Source organism: Pteropus medius, unplaced genomic scaffold (genome assembly GCF_902729225.1).
Source record: "Pteropus medius unplaced genomic scaffold, Ma_sr-lr_union100, whole genome shotgun sequence".
Classification (NCBI taxonomy): domain Eukaryota; kingdom Metazoa; phylum Chordata; class Mammalia; order Chiroptera; family Pteropodidae; genus Pteropus; species Pteropus medius.
The window spans coordinates 2,302,336-2,325,347 of record NW_024344433.1 but is presented as its reverse complement, the minus strand read 5'-3'; the positions used below and the strand labels follow the sequence as shown (position 1 = coordinate 2,325,347).

The following is a 23,012-nucleotide window of genomic DNA, read 5'->3' as shown; positions in this document are numbered from 1 at the left end:
CGTGCTGGTGTGCAATTATGGGACCGTCAGTTCTCCCAGTCCCAAAGTCCCGCAGGGGAGGGTAAAGGAGACTTTGCTGGATGCTGGGGGGCCGTCCCTGGGACCTGCCCTCTGTAAGTGAATGTTTCTGAGTCCAGGCCCAGCCAACAATCTACTCTCAAGGTGGGAAAAGCCTTCACAGGGACTCCCATTAGCCCAGCCGGTCAGGGTCAACTGGACAGCTCGGCTGTGGTGGCAAATGATTGATTCTTGTGGACATGCCTGCTACCAAGCTAGCAGAGAAGGTCTAATAGATTAGGACTTCATTCTTTGTGATCGGGAAGATATTTCAGAATCTTACACCAGAGACCGCCAGAAAAAAATCAATCACTGAAGACAGAAACAATTAAACAGAGCTGTCTGCAATGCCCTCCTCAACTCTGCCAAGGTGGATTCTGAACATGTCAGGGGCGACTGTAATAGGCTTTAAGGAGGAGGAAGAGATAAAAGTTGGAGCAAACCAAAGAAGGCTCAACTGCCAACTGCCTAAGAAGAAAGAGAGCCCGGAGGGTGGGGTGGAGGGAAAGGGAGACATGGGGTGAGGCTGGGTCAGTGGAGGGCCCTGTGCCGGGGACATAAGGAGAGGACACGGCAGTCGACGTCCTCTTACTTCTCAGTGCACACAGGGGCTTGGAGCCCGCTTGGGGTCGAGCCTCGGCCTGGGCACCCAACCCCAGCTTTTGTGGCCATTTTTCAATCACAGTCAATACAAGTAGATTAGGCAATTTCACCACCTGCCACAAATTCCCATTTTTTAGTAGAAAGTTAAACTGGAGCATTCAGAATAATTTCACCTCAAATAAGTCTTTAGGAGTGTAAGTGTATTTCCATACAGGTATATATTTGCAGACTTGTATGCAAGAACAACCGTGCAAATAAATGTTATCTGTACACACAATCCAGTGATGGTGCTGGCTACATGATCTCAGAAAGTCAAGATTAAGGAGTGTGTCGGCCAGGACAGGCTGGGCCAAGCTGCATAACAACTACCACCCCCACAGCTTAGCAGCTTATCCCATCAAGGCTCCATTTGTCACCTGCACCGCACATCCCACTCTCTCATTATCTTGCCAAAGCAAGTATTAGAGTCAGGCATACCTTCAAAAAGGCTGGGCAGTTACACTCCACCATGTGTCTGCAAGCGAAGAGAGAGGATGCCACAGGCCACACTAGAGACGGAGTGACAGGTGGAGACAGGGAGACAGCAGCCCAGAGACCCCAGGAGGACCGCGTCCGAGGGGTTGAGCTGCCCTTTCTGAGCCCACTGGCGCTAAGTGTTCACTGTACATCTTCGTACTAAACCCTCACAACCAGCCTGGGAGGTGAACACCATTAAAACCCCATCACAAATGAGAAAATGGAGGCACAGAAAGGATAAAAATTTTCCCCAAGAGCCAATGGCAATCAAGGGGCAGATTTTAGACTCAGACCAGGACTCTCTCAGCCCGGGCCTGGCTGCTGTCCTCACTCGCCGCTTTCAACAAAGTGGGCTCCAGCAAGGTGTGCCCCTGGGGATGGACAGCTCAGGAGGGCTCGGAGGTGTCAAACATTTACTTGTCCCTATGAGGAGCAAGACTGGAGACCCAAAGAGACACTGTCACCATGGTGAGTCTAATGGGAAGGGCGAGAAGGAAGCGCGGGGAGCAGGTGGCAGGGAAGCGGTGCCACATGTCGAGGAGCTCAGTCTGTGTTCCTACCGGGAGCTGGACAGCGCCCTGGGATGCACTTTCTGGAGGGGCCCATCTTGCTGGGCCTCTGGAGACAGAGACCTTAACTGTGGGAGGGAGAAGGTACACCCTCCACGGCTGTGTTCTCCATGTTCTCTGTCCCTACACGGTCGTGCTGGGCAGGGCTGCAGTCAGCAGAGTTCTGCAGAGAAATGGGCCAGTGGAGAGGGAGGAGGAGAGCTTTGCCTGAGGGGATCAGCATATACAGTCGTGGAGGCTTGGCAAGCCCAGACGCCACGGGGCCGGCCGGCGGGCTCGAGACCCTGGGAGAGTTGCGTTCGAAGATGTCTATTGGCAAAATTTCCGCTTCTTTGAAGGATCTTAATCTTTTTCTCTTCCAGCTTTCAACTGATTAGATGAGACCCACCCATGATGAAGGGTCATCTGCTTTATTCTATGTCTACAGATTTAGATGTTAGCCTCATTGAAAAAATACCTTTACAGAAGTATCTAGAATAATGTTCAGCACATATCTGGGCACTGTGACCTAGCCAAATAAACACACAGAATTAAGCATCACTTGGATGATGAACAGCACAGGAGGCACCTGAGGGTAAGGGTGGGGATGGAGGCAGATGAAGAAAGCAGGTCCCGGCTCCCACCTCGGTGACCTGCAGCCCAGCCAGGCTCTTAGAGCCGCCACACTGGGCTTCTCATGTGTTCAGAAGGCATGACGGTTCTGATGGCCACAAAGGGCAAGAGGTGACTCCATAAACCCCGAACCTTATGTTGGCCCCTGACAAGGTTCTGAAATGCCAAAAATAATGTTTTATAAAGCCTCAGAAAGGAACGGAGAGCCCCAGGAGCTGGTAGGCGAGCACGACCAGGCACATCTAGCTAGTCGCACTTTCACATGGCATGGTCTCAAGATAGGTCAAGGAAATACAGGGAGTAGTGGCTCTAGACTTCAGCCGGGCGTGCAGAAAGAAGTATTAGAGGTCAAGGTGGAAAAATATGTCCACTAACAAGGTTAGTAATTTCCCAGTTGCTTGGCTGACCCAAGAATTCCAACGGTGTCCCCTGGAGAGCCATCTCTCTCTGGTCACCCTCCAGACCTCCTTCTTCAGCCATCCTGTCCACCCTTTCTCAGTGGCATGAAAACACTAGTCTGTGTGTTTGTCAGACCTCCTGGGGGGAAAGTGCATATACTGACTCACAAACAATACTGGCAGACTGATAGGGTCAGGCTATGGCTTAAATATTCCAAAACAGAGTTGAATAATGGCAGTATGAGGCTATGTACCTTTGGGTGCAAAAAACCCTAGTTCCACAAATTTAGAGTATAAGAAACTCGACTTTTATAGCAGAAATTAAAGAGGCAAAAATTGTATAGGCTTTTATTAATAACAAATGCAATACTAACAAAACCGGAACATGGCCACCAGCTAAGCAAAGGCCTCCAAGGGGCCTAGAAGGGTCCTGTAAGGTGGGAGGTGGGGTCCATCTACTCTGGGCTGGTCAGACCTTTCCTGAAGCATTTGCTTCTTTCTAAGATCCACAGGTTTAAAAGGATGACAGCAGCCGAGAGCATTCAGGGGGAAGTGAGGGGACGTGTGTTAGGTGTGAAGTAGTGGAAGGAACTTTGGACTTGGGACTCTCAGAGGGACATGGGAACAGATGGCTTGAACTGTACCAAGCCTCAGAATGTGGGCCAGGAGTCAGCAAATTTCCAATGAACAGACTGGATCAATGAAAACCAGAATTTCTCTGTTACTATTTACCTCCACCCCAGTTGGATGCTGAGCCCTTGGGATGCACGTTGAAGCATATTAACTTCCCTGACTGGTAAGTGGAGAGCTGGGAATCCCAGCCCTGCTCTGTGGGCTCCAGTGAGAAAGAACCAGCGCTCCCCAGGGAAGGTTCAAGTGCATTATAGTGAGCATCAGAGAGAAGAAAAGTTGGGGGGATACTTAGGCTGTTCTCTCAGCTATCTTCACCCCAATCAATTCCTATGTGAATAGAACATGTGGAGAAATAAAGGTCAAAAATTGCAAAGTGAAATAAATAAAACCCAAAAATCCAGGCAGAATACAGGCCAAAAGCACCACTGAAGATAGCTGACCCTTCGGAGGATGGACATGTACAATTTGAATTTGAAAGCTGCATGGAAAAGGCCAGTGGAAGGTGGGCCAGCTGGACACCAACCCGTCTGCCCTCAGAGCTGCCTTGGGTGCAGGAAGTGCAGCTGTGAGCGTGAGGCTGGGCCCAGAGTGTCACTCGATCTCAGAGCGGAAAGTGAGACTGGTCAAAGATCAGGCCAACCACAAGCGCTGCCTTTGTCAGGGGACCGAATAGGTCTGGCTATTCGGCCCGCAGCATGGCCCCTATTACAGGAATAAACTAGGAGCTCCTGCAAACATGAGAGCCATCTCACCTGCTTGCATTTGGCCAGAGATCAGAATCTGCAGAGATGAAAGTGGACTATTTGAAACCAGAAAGGGATGTGATGCTGCAGCTAGCAAAAATCTGAATCGAGAGCTACTGGGAAGTCAGCCATGAAGATGTGAGGCTAAGCCTGCCTCGCCTTCAGAGTCAAGCACCGTGATGTCAGCTGGATGGACACTTCACCTAGCTAGTTGCTGCGGAATCCATCCGCTGATGTCAAAGATACATGGAAGGGAGTATTGTAAATGCATTACTGAAAACAAATTGTCGTGGGCTGAATTGTGTTTCCCTAAAATAGGACTGTATTTATCGATTGGGCCTTTAAATAGGTAATTAAGGTAAAAGGAAGCCATCTGGGTGAGCCTTTACCCACTGTGACTGGTATCCTTATAAGAAGAGAAGACTAGGACATGTGACATAGACCGAGAGATGACCGTTTGAGGACACAGCAGGAAGTCGCCAAATGCAAACCAAGGAGAAAGGCCTCCAAAGGAACCAAACCTCCCAACATCCTGATCTGAGACTTCCAGCCTCCAGAACTGGCAGCAGACACCTTTCTGTTGTTTAAACTGCCCAGGCTGTGGCATTTTGTTATGCTCCCCACTCCCCACCAGCAAACGAATGCACATGTCAAAACCACTTTGGATTTTCTGCTTGGTTACGATCGGGTATAAGTAGTCCAGGTTTTCTCTGCCCTGGGCCATCAGACACAACTGCAGCAGCCCTAGCCTGCAGGTGCTCAGAGGGCCCTCGACCCACGCAGTCTCAGCCAACATGCGAACTCTGATTTCACCAAGCTGAGTACTACTGTCCTCCCAGTGGAATCCTAAATAATAAGGAAAATGGTATAGAGCCAAGATTTTATGACAGCCCAGAAGCATGTGTGTGTACACACGCACGCCCCCCACAGAGTAGCTAGGGACAAGCCATTGAATCCAGGTTGACCCTGTAACAAGTCTGTGATGGTGAAAAAAGGCACCTAGCATCACAAAAGGAAAGACCCCAGAGAGAAGGTTTGGAGCTTTATTAATGCTGTAATGTATGGCCAATAAAGAATAGTCCAAACAGACCTGGCTCTGTAAATCAAGGAGATTTTCTTGCTCTTTGGAACCAGCAGAATTCAGCACTCACTAGTCTGCCTGTCCTGGAATCATGGCTTTCCACAACATTGCAGTCGTAAATAAAGGGCTCCATGCATGATTCAAACAAGCCCTGTGGTTTAGAAGTCACCATTTTTCTGCTTACGTTTCAGTTTCGAAGCTCTTCTCTTGGAAAAGCTTTTCAGGCCCATGGTGCACGTTATGGATGCGTAGTAGAGTGACAAATTATGGCTGGGTCACAGTGGGGGCAGCGAGGGTTAGTCTCACTCTGGCTTCTGTCGGACTCCAGTATAACCCCCAAAAGGAACTTCAGCTGGGTTTTGAGCAATATCTACCCTGGCAGAGGTGTCTGTCCTGACATCTTTGCCGTGAGGGGCATATTTATGTCACAGCAGACCTGAGCAGAGCAAAGCCACCTTTCCTGCTGAGTTCTGACCCTCTACCTCTGCGATCATTTGCCAGAAAGACACTCCCAATGCCCTCCCATGCACACAGCCTGGGCTTGCCCACCTCCACGCCTTTGTACCTAGAGAGCCTGTGTCACCACCAGTGCACCTCCAAACACACCTGGCTCCCCAGATGTGGGAGTGAATTCAGGTTCAGCCCCTCCTCCCCACCTCAGCTCACGTGGCCCAATCCCCTCTGTGGCACTGTTTCTTCCTCCCCATGTCGTCATATCTCAGGTTTTACTCTTCCAAGCTGATAAGCTGTCCCCACCAGGATTCCTTTCTTATTCGTGGCTGCATTCTATCTATGCCTATAGTGTGTATTAAAATATCTGTGGTTTTTCCCTTCGTTCAGATCTCATGACTTCCTCATCGCACTGCGGAGATGCTTCTCTGAGAGGATTGTGTTCTTGATCATGTAAGACAACAGCCACATCTGCCTTTCCAGGTACTAAACACCTTCCAGTCTGCCCTGGTTACATGCCGGGATGGAGGGGTTAAAATCTCACAGGCCAAATGTCTGTGTCTGGGGGCACACGTGAATGTGTGCATGGGCTGAGGCTGTAAGAGGGGGCTGTGCAGAGGGCAGAGGCTGACCGGGTTTCTCTGGCAGGGGTCTGCAGTTGTTGCAGAGATCCACACATAAACTCCGAGGCTAAGAAGCTTCATTTCTCAGATGCTCCCTGTCTCAGGCGCAAATATTGGGCCCCAAACCCCATGACTTCCAAACCACAGGGCTTGTTTGGATTATCATCTTGGTTTTTATTAAAGACTTCAGTGTGTGAAATCATGAGCTTCCAGGATGAGTGAACGAACAGTGGACATTGCTGGCTCCATACGACTCTGACATTTGCAAGCCAGCTCCAACAGGAATGAGCCTTATTCACCGCGCATTAGCTGGTGGCATCCGGGTTTTAGCTCAGCCAGTAACGGTTAGCTGTCCATCAGAGCAGGGGCTAGCCTATGCTCCCCGCCCCGACCCACACACACACATATACTTCTCCCAGACACCACGCCATCTCCAACTGGACCCCTGGCCAGAGGACCTGGCCACATTGCAGTTCTCAGCTGGGTGTGCCACCACAATGCAGTCCTGGCATGCAGGTGTCCCCGTCTGTTTTAGGTGGCTGCTCAGCCAACACACACTTGAGGAAAAACGGGGGAGTCCCTCTGTAAGATTCTTAATGCTTGGGCAAGAGAAACAACTTCCACTCACTGCCCACCCCTCACATGGTCATGGGCACTCCCCTGACCCAGCTATACAGACAGGCCAGGTGTGGCCATCCGCTCTGACTTCTTGAAATATCAGTAGTGACATGGGCTTCCTGTAGTCTCACAACTCAGCCAGTTCTCCTCTCTGCCACTACCCTGCTCGTGGCTTTTGGGTATCTGCTCCATTGCCCGCTATGGCCTGGGCCACCCCTTCCTGGCCATGCTAAGCTTCTGCGATTCTGAGGACAGGAAAGGGTATGCGTGTCCAGTATGTCTCCACCTTGATTCTCCCACAAAGCTGTTTTCCTAAAGGTGCAATTCGCCAACCTACCTCTACTCAAAACATCTAAGTGGCGTGCAGACACACACATGCACACACAGACATGCAGATACACAGGCACACACTGGCACACAGACTCACAGACTTACAGACTTTTAGCAGAGACTGCCTGCCGTATGCCATTTCGGCTACTTATGAAGCATGACCAAAGGCTCTGAGAAGTCCTGCAGGGGGAAAAAAAAAATGCCATTCTCTTGGCTGGCCCTGGATGGCCCAGCCTATCTTTGACTGAGGGCTGTGTGGACACAGTGCTTATTATGGCGGCACTGCTCACTTGGTCCCCTCCTACCCCTGTGCCATCTTTATGGATGTTGACACACTACGGACAACTGACCCACAGGTGGCCAGAGCATAAAAACAGCAGAGCGCCGCCTGCAGCTGCGTGTCCTGGGTGTTCCATTTGATAAGCCATCATGTTGGCAGAGCTACCAGAGTCTAGGGACCCTTCAGCACGCATTCCCCAGCCTGAGCCCCATCAGCCCTCCTTGGCTGGAAGCTGATTAGTGACATGCGGAAGGAGAGCCCACTTGGCAGCCGTGGATGCAGGAGCTGTTGGCAGGGAATGCGGGTTGGCATCCTGTCCCAGTGCTTTCCTGACAACTGACCAGTGTTTCCCCAAAATGGGTGCCTGAGCCTGCAGTCCAGGTGGTGACGGAACTCCTGAGGTCACACAATGCCATCTGCAAAGGGAAGGCTGGCGAGTGGCAGGACACAGTGGGGTGGTGAGAGAAGGATCCAGAACACGACATTACCCCAAAGAGGAGATAAACCAGGAAGGTTGTCCAGCAGCCCTAGAGGGCCGTGGAGGTGTCTCAAGTGGAGACAGAGAGGCCTCCCACTGCCCTTCAGGGCAAGGGAAAGTCTGAGCATCGATGGCGGCGCGCCCGAGCATCCTGCTAGTGCCCCTCTCTCAGTAGGTCCTTTTAGTACAGAGACTGGCCAAAGACCTGACTCACATGGCTGGAGATCTTGAACTGGGCAAATTTCACCAAAAATTCCATCCTGGTTTCGCATTTCTCTAAGCTGCTTTTAGTACATTTCATGAAGCATAAAGCAGTGAGGGATAGGCCACGTCATAGAGGCACCTCCATTCCATCTCCCAAAGGTGCTGCCATCATACAGGGCACCCTGGAGCACCGTGCTCGGGGACTGCAAGCAACGTCAGGCTCCCAGGAACCAGCTGGAACATCAGCAAGACTCAGGCTGGCATGGTACACGGGGGCAAAGTGATTGCGGTCCTCGCTTGAAAGCTGGCAGGAACTCCAGTGGTGACCACAGAGCACTGAAGCACATGGGGACCTTCTGAGCACCTGTGCAGGTCCAACACTGTGCCGGACCCATGAGCGACAGTGCCAGGGTCATGACGGTCCCACCCTAAAGTCTCCCCTGTGGCAGGACAGAAGTCATGGCACTCTGGACAGCCTGGTGGCCCTCTGGACCCCTCCCCAGATCCCTTCCCCAGATCCCCCAGCCAGCTTAGGGGGCCTCTAAGCACCCACTTTGACTCTACCTCTGTGCTTTGGGGATTGAGCTCTTTGTAGGTGCTTCTACTCCTTGAGGTTATTTTCATTGATCTGCTGGTTTGGGCCCCAGAAAAATCAGGTTTCCATTTCTAACTGAGTCACATGTCTACTTTTCACACTTCAGGTCAAATTTTCTCAATAGGCAGATGTCCATTGAAGCCCAGTTGTCCCAGTGCCCATGCATCTGCCCATGCATCTGCCCGTGGTGGCGTGGGCAGCTGCCTTCCTGTGAGCTGATGCCAGCTGGATCCACTTATTCTGAGCCCCTCCCCAAACCTCCTTCTCTCCTCAGCTCTGCTGTCCCCCGACTGTCCACTCAGCCCCTCCCTGTTTCCATCTCGTGTCCCCTAAAAGTTCCAGCCCTCAACCTTGAAGTAACAGAGCATCTGAAAGACAGAGACACACGTCAAAGTGCTCAGCTCCACATCCCAATCAGAATCTCCTAGTCAGTCTGCCTTCTCCAACACCTCCAACGTGAAATTTATAAACTTAGAATATATTCCCAGCAGGGAAAGGTCACCTGCTTAAGGAGTGGTGCCAGGAAAACCTGTCCATTTAGAGGAAAATTAGATCCTAAATCCCTGTGGAATTGGTATTCCAAACCTCAAAAATAAAGTTACGAAATACCAGGAGAAAAAAAATCCATGAGAATATTTTTGTCATCTGCGGGTGGGTATAAACTTTCTAGGCAAGCCAAAATCTGGGTGTCAAGAAAATAATAACAGCTCAGACTACATAAAAATTAATATTTTTTGTAAAATAAGATACAGTAAAAAAAAAAGTAAAAATCAAGCAACAGACTGAGATAAAATGTTTGCAGCATTTCCATCAAAGATTTAGAACCCAGAAGGTCGGAAGAGCTGATAGAACCACCACGATGACAACAAAGGGGGGAGAAAAGCAAGAGAAAGAAAGAAAGAACAAAGAACGGGCAAAAAAAAAAATACGAGCATGGAATTTATAAAAGAACCATTAATAGGCCACAAACCTCCTCTAAACCAACTCTCCCTGGAACAATCTGCTAGTTTACATATTTGTTTTTAAAACTGATATTTCTGGGAGCTGGGTTTAATCCTTCAGCTCTTTTTCAGGGAATGGCTATGGTTTCATCAGACTGATGCCTGGCCTCTTCAGCAGGGAGGGCAGGTTGTAAATACACCCTAAAGGCAGAGCCCCTCTGGAGATAGACAGCTGTGCGTGGCTGCCCAGGCAGGTGACCACAGAAAGGAGAGCAAAGGGCGCCAGTGAGCCGTGCTGCCGGGACATCGAAGAAGAGTCCCCGTGTTGCAGGTCACTTCCGTGGCTGTTAACCGCGTGCAGAGGAAACGACCGGGAAAGAAACGCGCCTGGAGGGATCAGCAGCACGTGCACCAATGGCAGGAGCACCGGCGTCACTCTCTTCTTAGCCCTTCCTGCTCACGGTCCTGCCTGGCATCGTTACTGGAGCCTTCGCCCAGACCCCCGCCCACAGGATACCCCCACACTGGTGGTTTCATCACAGGTCACCTTAAGGGAACAAGCCTCTCACATCCCGCAGACACGATAGTTACTTACGCGCAGTTTTTGCCTGGTTTCAAACAACGCCCTCAAATTTACAATAAAGCAAGGGTCTCCAGGCCCTGGGCTCTGGACCGGTACCAGTCTGTTGCCTGTTAGGAACCAGGCCGCACAGCAGGAGGTGACTGGCAGGAGAGCGAGTGAAGTTTTATCTGTATTCGCAGCCACTCCCCAGCACTAGCATCACCACCTCAGCTCCACCTCCGATCATCAGGCATTAGATTCTCATGGGAACGCTAGTCCCTTGATGCCAAAAAGGTTGGGGACCTCTGCAATAAAGGAATTGTTTAAACATTTAAAAGCTGAGGCCACTAGGGGTCCCCAGTGGTGGATGTGTCACCTGCCAGGCATCAGGATATCCCAGCCAGCTCACTGTGCCCAGGGGGCCTCCTGCCGGGTCACTCCCAGGGCCCACACCAAGGCCAAGCAGGCCCCCACCAGCCATCTCTGTGCTGGGTCTGGGCCCCCTGCGCCCCACTCAGAAGTCACGTTTCAGGCTCTTGACGAGGAGTCATCGCTGAAGGCTAACCTTGTCACTAAAATAACTTTCCATGAAACTCTGAAAGCAGCCTCTTGACTGTAAATGCCCTTGTGTTATAAGAAACGCCCGTGTTTGTGTGTGGTCACATCTTGTGTAACCGACTCCACCAGGTTTTCGAGGTGAAAATTGCTCTTTTTTGTCATTTCCCAAACCTAACATTCTTTCACTATAATGTGGCAACTTCTCAGTTCTTTAAAGTTCTTTTTTCTCTGAGTTCTCGTGAATTGGCAGTTCCTGTTTTTCTGAACCTCTGGTCGACCCATGCGGCCGTAGGCTCACAGTCACCCCTGTTCAATCACTAGGAGCTTGGGGAAAGGTCCCTGCAGACATTTTCACCTCCCACCACGTGGCGCCTCTGCCTGGCTCTGGAACTGTACAGTGGAGTGAACATCAGAGTCAGGGGAATGAGTAGGAAGGTGACAGCGTGGTGACAATGGTGACTGTTGTGCAGGGCTCCGTGTGAGGTCAGCCTGCTCCCTCTTGTGGGGCCCATGGCTTAGACACCACCCCTGGCTGAGCCCCACAGTCTCAGCACGAGACTCGCGTGGAGCAGGATCCCACCACACACGAAGAGGAAGCAGGTCTCTCCTTTCCTTTTTTTTAAAAGCCAATATAAAGACCAAATCCCATTTTTGAATTTCTGTGTTTCTGCAGTTCAAGGACAGTTAAAGTGAGAACATTGTATTCACTAAAACAAAAGATGATTTCCTGTGTATACATTGATCACTTGTCCATGGTCAGCAGACGTCCCCTGGATGGCCAGTCTGCGCTAAGCTGGACCTGGGATGGAGACCTTCTGGGGGGCGGGCTGCAGCTGGGGGGCGGGTGGGCGAGGGGGGAGGGTGTCACCTGTGGTGTCAGGAAGAGTGTCACTGTATCTGTCTCCTGGAGTCACTGTAAGAGCAGGCCATGCACAGGAACGCGTCGTCTCCCATTCTGAAGGCGAGAGTCTGGGGTCAAGTTGTCCCAGGGCCACACTCCCTCTGAAGGCATTGGGGCAGTATCTGTTCTAGGTCTCCCTCTCGCCTTCTGGTGGCTCCATGGCTGCGGCAGCTTCACTCTGGTCCTCATATGGCACTACCCTGTGTGTGTGACTGTCTCCAAATGTTCCCTTCTTGTAAGGATGCCAGTCGCATTGGGATAAGAATAGGGCCACCCTACTCCAGTAGGACCTCACCTTAACTCATTCCAGCCGCAACAACCTGATTTCCAGATAAGGTCTCATTCTGAGTGATTGGCAGGAGTGGGGCGTCCTCTTATAAATCTGGGGAGATACATTACCCCCTGTTACACACATGGGGGTGTAAGGAATGACTCACCGAGTCTGTATGCTCACTCCCTTCCTTGCTATTTCCTCAGCTCGTCCCTCCCCCAGACTCATCCTCCTGAAGTGAGCCACCTTCCTAATAGCACAGTCCCTTTGCTTTCTTCCCCATCAGTGTCAATATCTGTACTGGGAAAAGTCACATGAAAAGTGTGGCACAGCTCAAGCCTGCTGCTCCCGAAACGTGCCTTCAGGGAGGCACCTGTCCCCTAAATATTAGATCCATCCTTCCTGCTGCCAGGAGCCCTTCGCAATGAGGCGAACCCGCTCCCTGTGTTTTGGGCAGCATGACTAAGCTCCCTCCAGTCCTGCAGGAGGTGTAAATTAAAACCCCCTCATGTGGACCCAGGGCCCCTCTTTCCCATCAGCAGAGCACGAAGTAGCTATGATAATCTTTGAATCAGTCACTCAGAAAATTCTAGGATGCTCCATTTTCTGAAGTATGAAGAACAACTCCCACTTCAGTAAGTCTGTCACCTGCCACTGAGAATGATAGAAATTACAGTTGGAAGATTCTAATAATTTTGGCAACCAGAGGGCAGGCGCCGGTAGGGACGGGCTAGGCGGGGCTGCATGACTTTACAGGCTGTGTAAGGACTGCGGGGGCAGCCACTGGCCCCCCTCTAGTGACCATCCCTGTTCTGTACAAGTGCCCCTTGATGGACTGAGCCAGGAACACCCAGCAGGCAACACCCACTCTAGATGGAGATACAGTGACGGAGAGCCTCCTGGTTTGCAGTCACCTCCTGTGTGGCTGGGTGGCAGTCTGTGCTCACCTTTCGCCTCACCTTGCCCCTGAGCAGAGCTCAACTCTGAGCAGACAGTTCCGGGGACTTCAAAGGGACTGCCACACAGACACAGCCCCCATTTGTCAGGCCCGTCTCAGCGGCACCAGCGTGAAAGATATATCTGAAGTGAATGAAATGCACCCAAACCACAATCTTGAGGATGTGACTGTATATAAACAACTAAAACAACACCCATGGACAACAGGGCCTTCCAGCACTGCCAGAACCTCATCACCAGGCCCCCAGGGTTGGTAGCCGGCCCAAAGCTCTGGGTGCTTGGGGCTGGGGGACAGAAACCAAAGATACCTCTCCGACTGCTGACGATATGATGTGTCACATGCTAGATTAGAGAACAGGTAGGGCCAGTTTAGAAGGTGGTACCAAGGACACTGTAAAGTCTACTTATATTAAAAAATTCAAAAGCAAGCAAAAACGTCATCCCCTGCAATGCAAAATGAGGGACATGCGACTTTGCACATTTCCCCACACAAAGAGGCAGGTTAGTCAGCTGACTGCAAGTACAGTGTGGGCCAACAGATGGGTGTGTTGGCCAACACCTCAGCCTAGTGTCCAGTACAAGGGAGGTCACTGTGCTCATGTGAAGAGGGATATCAGAAATCTGCCATTTGTGCCGAAGAGGGCAGCATAAGATCAAGGTCACTGAATGCCTCACTGCACTCTGCGCCTTTCAAGAACCATGAGAAGAAGGAAGAGCTTGAACACCAGAGGTGACATCCATGTAGTTCTCGGGGCCCCAGCAGGGACAAAGCCGGGCTCGTGTTGTAATTCAGCAGTTTGGAGATAGAATAATTGCTCAGTGAATGTCGCCAACTGTGTTGAACCGTGAGCATAACTAAGACCATGGCTATGACAGTGACTTCGGGGGACAGAGCATAGTCCAAAATGTGCACAAGCCAGAAAACGACTGGCTTCTTTATGGACCCTCTTCCCAGGGGGGCTCCACGGCGCTGGGCTGGGCCAGCTGCAGAGGGAGAAAAGGGTTGTATCATAGATTGGGTGGCCCCTTCAGGACACATGTAAGCACACTGCTGTGGAGGGCAGTGCCCTCTAACCCAGAGAGTCCCTAGTGCAAAGTGCCATGTGTCTTCTTCGCAATGACAATTTGACTCCAAGATAGGCTGCTGGGACCTGCTATTGTCTGTCCCCTCACCCAGGCCGTACAGAGGCTCAGAGAGGCTTGTGACTTGCTCATGACCAGAGAGCTAGCAAGGGGGAGCCAAAATCGTATTTCAGCTGCCCTCCCCACCCGGGAAAACAAAGTGTACAAATCTAGTCTTCTCACACTTCCACTCGAGCATTTTCTCCTCAGAGAGCTCTCAGAGCCCACCCCAGCCCTGCTGCACCCCTCCTACAGAAGCCCCTCACAACCATGTATGCTTATCACCTGCCTCCATAAGCCAATTGAAGAACGAACGAATGAATGAATGAACGAATGAACGAATGGACAATTGAATCCCTTTCCCCAGCTGTCCAGAGGTGTACCACTAACACTGCCCCCTGGGCTTGGAGGAATTCCTGGTCAGCCACCGTTGCAATGAGTGGACAGCTGCAGGGAGTGGAATCTGGGCCGAGAGAAAGGCTCCTAGCCAGGAGGAAACAGCAAATGCACCCCTCCACGATGACAGCTAAGACCATTGAACATCCACGATGTGGGATGCTTTTCTAAGGACATTTCATCAATTCCTTTCCTCCTCAAAACAGCTCTCCATGGTGGCAGCTCCAGAGTTCCTATTTTACAGATTGGGAAACTGAGGCCAGCAGGCACCAAGGAACTTGCCCCATGGCAGGTAGCTGGCTGAGCACAGTTCATTTCCAGCAGTGGCTCATCGCACTGCCCTGAGGTCTCCCAGGCTGGATGGCACACGGAACTGCAGCAAACAGCACTATGCCTGGGGGAGCAGCCGGGAGCAAATCCCTGGACCACGGTGGAGAGGCTGCTCCTCCAGGGACCAGCCTCCACTTCTGTGATGAGGTCCTTCTGAGATGTTTCTCACCTTCTCAGAGCTGACCTCTGCTTTGGGCACAGAGGGGACAATGCCTGGGGCCCAGAACATTCTTAAAAATAAAATGTTTAAATCTATCTTAAAATTAGAAGAAAACCCTGACTACAATGAAAATGAGTATATAATAATGAATCTAGTATGGATAACATTCATCTTCATTTACGTTTTTGCTTGAAAAAGGGGCCAGGAAGGCAAAAGCACCTGGGGCCCATGGAAGTCACTATACAGCCCTGAGCCCTTGTCCCTTATACCAGAGACATGAAAGGCAGCTCCACACAGAAGAGACACTGCTACTCCAACAGACTCTCTTTGTTGACCTATAGGTTGAATTTCAGCAGCGATTTCTCCCATCTGCCTCTGCATCATGCAGGTAAAACTGCTCTAAAAATCGTCACATCTCCAGGCAAAGTGCCTGGTCTCCTAAAGTCCCATGATCATCTACCCTCTCTGATATCTTAGCTTTGGCTTCCTTCCTCAAAATTGTCCTATGGTCTCAAAAAGGCTGTTGGAGATCCAGCCATCACCTTTGCATTCCACACAGGAGGAAGGAGGAAAGGGGTGGGGTGTGGCAAAAAGTTAAGCTTCTTAGATGTCAAGCTCCTTTAAGGAGATTTCCTAGAATTCTCAACTACCTATTGGCCACCTTCTCTATAAAGGAGCTTGAGAAGGAAGATGGAAGAGTGAAGGGAGGCCCTGAGATGGTACAGAGCAAAGAGGGCACCAGAGGGGCCTCAGTGCCAGGCAGAATAACAGCAAACCTCCTCCCCCAGTCCGTCCTCTCTTCACAGCCCTGATGGTGCCATCGGGTAACAGGGGTTGTGTGGTTTCACCTTTTCTGGCCTTTGAGTAGGTTGAATTAAGTGAATAAACCCTGTTTCTTGGAGTCGAGCCTCTTGTACTTCTGCTACCCTGCCCTTTGCTGGACTATCAGCTCACCTTTGAAGCCAAGTCTGGTTGGTTTCCTGGCAGCACCCAGGACTGGAGGATGTGGTCCTGACTCAAGCAGGTGCCCTCTGGAACTGCTGGCTGAGAACAGGGGTGGGTCATGAGCCCAGACGTAGCTGAGGTTCCTGCTGTGTCTTCTGGGGGATGTGCTCAGCTTGGACTTGATTCTGCAATGCGGTCCCCCGAGGAGGGAGGGGCTGCGGGGCTGAGGCAGCCCCACCTTCCTGTCTGTCTCCCAGGCACTTGGGCTTATGTCTATGTCACTGGAGAGGCCTTGTCTGTCGGGTCACTTCCACATCCGTAGGTCAAAGAACCAAATTGTTGGGCCCCAAGCTGAGCTCCCCCCTTACTAACAGTGTGGCCCTGTGTCTCCCTTAGCCCCAGTGTCTGGATGACGGGGACGACAGTGCTAATTGCCATGCACAGTTCTGTGTCCTATTTGCAGAGCACCTAGAACAGTGCCTGGCACCAAGTAAGCACTCAATAAACAAAGTAGTGTTCAAATTATTATTTTATTAGATAAATGATAAATATTTGTGAAAAGCATGAATGAAAAGAAATCCTATTAGGGTATAATCCACAAAAATCAAACAGTGACTTCTGTTCCTTTGAATGCCCTCCTCCAAGCTGTTCAGAGCCCTTGAAGCCACAGTCTATGCCTTCCTGACACTTCTCATGAGAGCAGTGTGGTTATTTCAGAGTAGAACCTGGTCCCAGAGGAACTAAGTGACTGGTTCCCAAGTCCATTCACAGGACTGAGAATCTAGTTGTCCTCAAGAGCACTCTGTCACGGGGACTGCTTATTGCCCATCCCATATCCATTCTCCTCCCTTTCTCGTGTTGTCAACAACCCCCATATCGTCAGGAGTAGCAGTGTGCCCAATTAAAAAACTACATTTTCCAAGCTCTTTACTGATCAGGTAGCCATAGAAAGATGAAGATTGAAGGCATTAGTTGGGGTTTCTAGGAAAGCTCCTTAAAAGAGACTAACATCAAGGATGCTTAATCTTTTGCCCTGCCCCGCTCCCTCTTTCCCTCTGTGTCGAAATAGTGATGATGGCTAGAGCTCCAGCAGCCTTCTTAAAATCATAGGACAACTCTGAGGAAGGAAGCCAGGCTAAGAAAGCAGAGCGAGAACATGAACGAACGGGCTGCCTGTTGCCCCTTGCCCTGGATAGTTTGTTGTCTTTTTCTGTCTGCAAGTAAGCCTGTCACTTGTTGGAGCCACCGTCATTTTGTAAAGTTTTTCTTTATTTCCAGCTGAATATGGCTGCATCCATCTTCTATTCTACAAATAATTTGTCCAGTGAGAACAGCTAAAATGATACACTCTTGCCCTCATTAAAAATTCCAATTTTTTAAGTACGATAAATTTTTGAAAGGGCAGGGTAGAGGGAAGGGCTAGAAATCATAGCAGAAGCCCTCGCCTGTTGGTGGATCAACTCTGAAAGCAAAAGATAAGCAGGAAAATTGCAATGGATGAGATCCACCATCACCATTAGCTTTTCCAGTTATACAAGATGCCATAAAACCCATTTTGTTAAATCAGAAGAATGCTCTGAGACCAGCCCAGCCTCTCACTCGCTCCCCCATCCTGGGCACCCAGCTTCCTTCTGATGTGTATTAACTTCCCCTTCCCTGAGCAATGTGGTCTAACCGGAACCCTCTTGCACCTGTGGGGAGCCCGCCCCCCCCACAGCCCTGGGCCAAGCACACCACTGCCTGCCCACGGACAACTTTGTGGGCAGAGAGTCCTCTGGATTGTCGCACAGGAAAAAACTCCCCACAAGTGAGCACCAATCACAACTGACCGACACAGCACAGCCAATATTCAGCACTCCAAGCCTAAACTCTCTGAAAGGAGACATAGAGCACTGGACGCCTTCCTTTGCCAGGGCGACACCAGGGAGGGCAAGCCGAGAGAACGAGTGTGACATTTTGGCTCCGAGGCACTGCATAAGCTTGAATTACCTTCGGAACTGGCAAGGAAAGGCCATGTTATATGCACCCTGGTTTTAGTTTTAAGTGTATCTTACTTAATATTTTCAATATGAGTCAGCTTCAGGTACTGTGATGATTTTCAAATAACTAGAAGTTGACTATAGCTGGCTTTAGACAGGAAGCATGAGTACAGAATCCAGCTGCTTCTACCCTAAGAGCAAATCTGAGGCCGATGGTCCTGGATTCTCTCAATCTGATGGATTATGCAGAACCCTCCAGTCCCTGCTTTTCCCAGCTCTCCTCTCCTGCTGGGGGCAAGGGGCTCCCCTACTAATGCATCTTAGAAGAATTCGCTCTGCCTGATACACTTACCTAGGAATCCTGGACCTCAAGTGAGTCAAGTTAACAGGCCATGCTTCCTCTCATCCAGGGTATGTGGGGGAGGAGAGTAAAGGTAATCACAGAAAGTTACTGCCATGCTGGATGAGATGGGAGCTGTTCTTATTGTGAGGATGTTGCCAACAATGGTGATGATGGTGATGGTGGTAGTGATGATGGTGATGTTGGTGATGGTATGATGGTGCTGATGGTGCCTGATGGTGGTGATGGTTGTGGTGACAGTGGTGGTGATATGATGGTGATATGATGATGGTGGTGATGGTAGTGATGGTAGTGATGGTGCGATTATGGCGCTCGTGGTGATATGATGATGGTGTTGATGGTGATGGTGATAAAAAAAACAAACAAAAAAAAAAACCTGACGTTTAGAATCCTAGGCTTTTCTAGACAGAGCCAAGAAGCACTTCCAATTTACCTGTCTTGAGAAGATAGAACACGTCATAGAACTGAAGACACAGACAGGCTCTCACATCAGGAGCATGAGAGCCAATTCCTATGGATGCCGGAGGGTTTGGAGGGAGCAAGCACAGATACAAAGGTGTCTGTAATATTTCTGAGTCAGTGACTGTGTCCTTTACAGTTATTGAGCCTCCTGTAACTCAGTCACCACAGATCTTTATAAGAAGCCATGAGTAAGTACTAGTACCACCCACATTCCACCAGGAGGAAGGTGGGACACCAGGAAGTTAAGTAACTTGTCCAACACAAGGGCAAGCTCAACACATGGCAGCTGATGTTGGGAACACCTGTAGGGTACCATGGGAACCTGTCAACAGGAAGTAACGAAAGCTCAGATGGGGCGCTGGTGAGAGTGGAAAAGTAGGCTGGTCCGCAGGCTGAGCAAGGGCAGTTGACAGCAGGACTCAGGGCAACTTCCAAATGTCATCAAACTGCCAGCATTTTCTTTTTGCATAGGTGTCCTGATCAGCTTTTTTGCATAAGTATCTGATCAGCTTCTATCATAGAATGCTTCCCTCTTCCCTCACTGTTGCATCCACATTCAGAATCAGCAACTCTTGGTAGTTGGAAAAATGACAAAACAGCAGATCGGATTAATAAATGCTCTCTATTTTCAGACATGTCCACGGCCTTATTTCTGGCCTTTTTAAATGACTCTTTCTCCTGATTCCAAAAGTTCATCACAGGCTTCTTTCTCAAGGGTAAGAGGTGAGTCAATTCCCAGCCTCCATACAACTGCCCAAATGTTATACCAAAGACGACACTCAACGTCAAGGATAAAATTGGCAACCTTGAGCCACTGTCCAGCTGTGCTTATCTGGGAGAATTTGAAGACACAAGACCTAGGGATCAGCACACACCCAACACCAGGAGTTCTCTGAAATGGGGACAAGAGGAAGTGCATGTGTGGGAAACACCGAGGCACTCACTCAGGAAGCCAGTCAGCCTTTCACAGCCCTTCTCTCCACGAAGACCTTTCTCTGGGTGCTTTCGAGGACTCACTGAGAGAGAGGCTCGGCCACTCCCCATCTTGGAAACCCACAGAGACCACCTTGCAGAGGCCCTAAGTTGCCACTGGCGAGCTGTCACTGGCATGGCTGCAACTCTCAACCTCAGCCAGCCGCTGGCCATGCTGGGATGGCAAGATTCCACTTGGAAAGTCACAATGCTAACTCAGGGGCCACAGCCCACAGCCTTCAGACTGAGCCCAAATAGAAGCTGGTAGAGCTGACATTGCTGGAGCCTCTTGGGTTCAGACCCTGGAAAGCCCTTGGCAGATGCCAGCTTTCAGTCGTCCCTGCAGCCCCCCAAGGCCAGCAGGGCCACAATCTGGGAGCCTGAGCCTCCCAGAGGCTGAGCAGCAGGATCTGCAATCTGGCCACCAGCCATCGGAGCATAGAAATCCGGTCCTGGGTGGGCCCACCTGGACTCGACGGAGTGCGTTCGAACAGGACACCACATGGCCCCTAAGTTGCATGCCTGCAACCCCAGGTATTTTCTTTTTAATTTCCTTAACGTCATTCTCACTTTATAGAAAGAAAGAGTAAGTTTTCAGAGGGACATTCTTCCTCCAAAAGCTGCTCTTTGATTTCCAACCAGCCATCTCCCACCATCTCCCACTCTTCATGCATGCACAGAATGCCAGCTTGAAGCTCAAGCCAAGAGTGCCTCTCCCACTCAGGCCCTCAGTGGGTGTGACAGCCCAGGACACCAGGTGCAGCTTTGGCCCCGAACCACAGCAGCCTGACATCAACTCTGCATTTTTTATTTAACAAACTGTATATTCAACCAGTTCTGTCAAGGCGCAACCTAAAAATTATTACTATCAGCCAAAGGAGCTAGTCCTGGCACAGGAATCCCTTTGCAAAACACACGGAGGAACTGGTATCCAAGCTAGGAAGGGGTCACCCAAACAGGGGAAGCATCCAAAGCTGATTTTAACCAAAGACCAAACGGTCAAATCCTCCTAGAGGGGCGACCAGCCAGTGTGCTGTGATGGGGGTGACCGAACGTTTTCTTGGCTGCCCCAATTTTAGAAATTGGGTGCTGAGTCATTATTAGCCCAGGAAGCCCACGCACTCAAATGATAGGACTGAGAAAGCTCCGTCATACTCTGCCTACTAATGTGCAGCTTTTTAAGCAAATCCGAAAAATGTTTATCATAAGGTCTTTATGACATTTTAACCGTTTCATTTACAGTAAGTAGAATGACATTTAAAAATATGTATTTCCTGTATTTTACTTGACACTCAAGCTGAGGCTGATCAGAATAGTAACAGCTTGAGAAACACTTATCAAGCTCAGCTCAGGCCTCCTCAACTCAATTGCCCCATTCTCAGCCCTGCCCCAGCTGCCAGCATTTTTTCTTTCTGATTCCACCAGTTCGTGACATTCTGTGTTAAGGAAAAAGAAAGACATACAATAAGTTCCTGGAATAATTCATGCATCTTTAGAGAGGGAAGCCAAAATTCTGCCTCTCTATTGTGTTTCTTGCGCTAAAACTGGGCAGCTCGCACCATGCGGCCAGAAATTGCTCTGGGGCTGTTTCCTGCAGCTCTGAGTGGCGGAAGACCAGCCCCAGCACCCCAGGTCAGCAACCCCACCTCTCAGCTTCACCGTGGCTCTATGCAGGAGTCTCCGACAGCTTCTTTTCCAGACAAGCATCACTGTCTCTTCCAAGGCGGCACACTGACAATTATCGACCCAGAAACTTCCCCAGACAATCAGGCAAAAATATAGCAGCTATGGGGGAGGGGACAGAGAGAGCCACTTCTCTAAAACAGCGGCTCCTCAAAGTCTGAACGAAACGCAGTGTCCACTCCAAACACGACAGCTTTGACACAGCAGAGACTCTGAGGCAAACTGCAGAAATGACCAGAAAAATGACAGAAACATACTCACCAGGGAGAAGCTGATGGCTCCACCTCTCCAAGAATGGTGCTTGTGATGGTCTGGAGACGCACACCGGCTCAGGCACAGCCTGCCTGAACTATATCAGTTTGAAACTTAAAAAGCAAGGACCATACAGTCACTTATTTCCCTCCATTCCCAATGATATCCACATGACTGAGACCAAAAAAAAAAAGAATTTAAAGAAAAAACGGCGCACACCTCAGTCTTCATTCTCATTGGAACGAGATGACTCATGCTGACTCACAGCCACCACTTCCTCTCCCGACATTCTCTTCATTCTTGTGAGCTGGGCTGGTCGGTTCCCAGGGTCTATGCAGCTCTTCCTGGAAGGGCAGCCTTCCTGCCCCTGGCAGAGAGACCCGCGACCTCACATGTCACCTCAGGGGAAAAGCTTTATTTGGGAGAATTGAGAACAACTGAAAAGTAACATGCACGAATCTCACGTGCATTTGAATTTCAAACACACACTGAAATTTTGTAATGTATCACAGAGCTCGTGTAGGAAACTCTTGTTCTTTCCCAGACACTTCAGGGAAGGGAGAGGAATGGGGTAGTGTCTTACTCTTTATGGAGATTGTGTTTACTTTGCCCTGGTCATGCTTGTTTCAGTCCACGTTTTATTCTGTATTCCTTCCTCTGATACAGTAAATCTCGGGATCTAAATTCAAGATCTCTTCAAAGCTGCGTCAACCGATGGTTGCCAGTCCAACCCCAACAGGGATCCTCAGTTTGGGATGCAGTGAAGGAGGCAGCTTTATTCAGTGCTAACAACTAAATCATGATGCAGCACGGCCGTGAGAATAGCATGGCTATGGAGCAGCTCAATAGCATTATAGCTCAATTAGGAAGCAGCACAGCCATAAGGCAGCCCTCAGGTAAGGTGGCTCCGTTACACACTGTTCCACCTGCTCTAGCTCTGGTTCACTAAGATGGTTTGATGCCTGGACTGGTACTCCAACCAAGGAAACACAGCCTGCAATCCCCACTGGAAAGAAAAAGTTGCTCTCTGAGCCAGAGGGGAGCTGACTTATATAGAGAGAAGTCCTGCTCCTGGTCTCTGATTGGTCCATCCTCATGCAAATGAGGACTCCAAATCCTCGCAGTTTGATTGGCCCAAAAAACACTGTCCTGATTGGTCAGAATTAAGCCACTCTCATTGGTCCGTGAAGATGTTGATGGGATATAGCTGCGATAATGGACAGGGAAAGTCACAGCCCTAATGATTACAATAAGATTCCAGGAGCCCTGTCCTAAGGGCTGGCTCAGCCAGCAAGAACATAGTGCAGGCAAGCAGTTCAGAGGGGGCTTTTTCCTGAAGCATTGCTCATGTGAGAGAGCCCTGTGTAGAA

General features: G+C 50.1%; 1 long non-coding RNA gene across 2 annotated transcripts in view; it reads right to left on the bottom strand.

The window, feature by feature from the left end:
• Positions 1-22,660, bottom strand: part of LOC120610284 (uncharacterized) — a 107,765-nt gene extending 85,105 nt beyond the window's left edge. For both annotated transcript variants that reach the window (XR_005654902.1, XR_005654901.1), the window contains exon 1: positions 21,652-22,660. This is a non-coding gene — a long non-coding RNA (uncharacterized LOC120610284). The remainder of the gene's footprint in view (positions 1-21,651) is intronic.
• Positions 22,661-23,012: the final 352 nt, after the last annotated feature.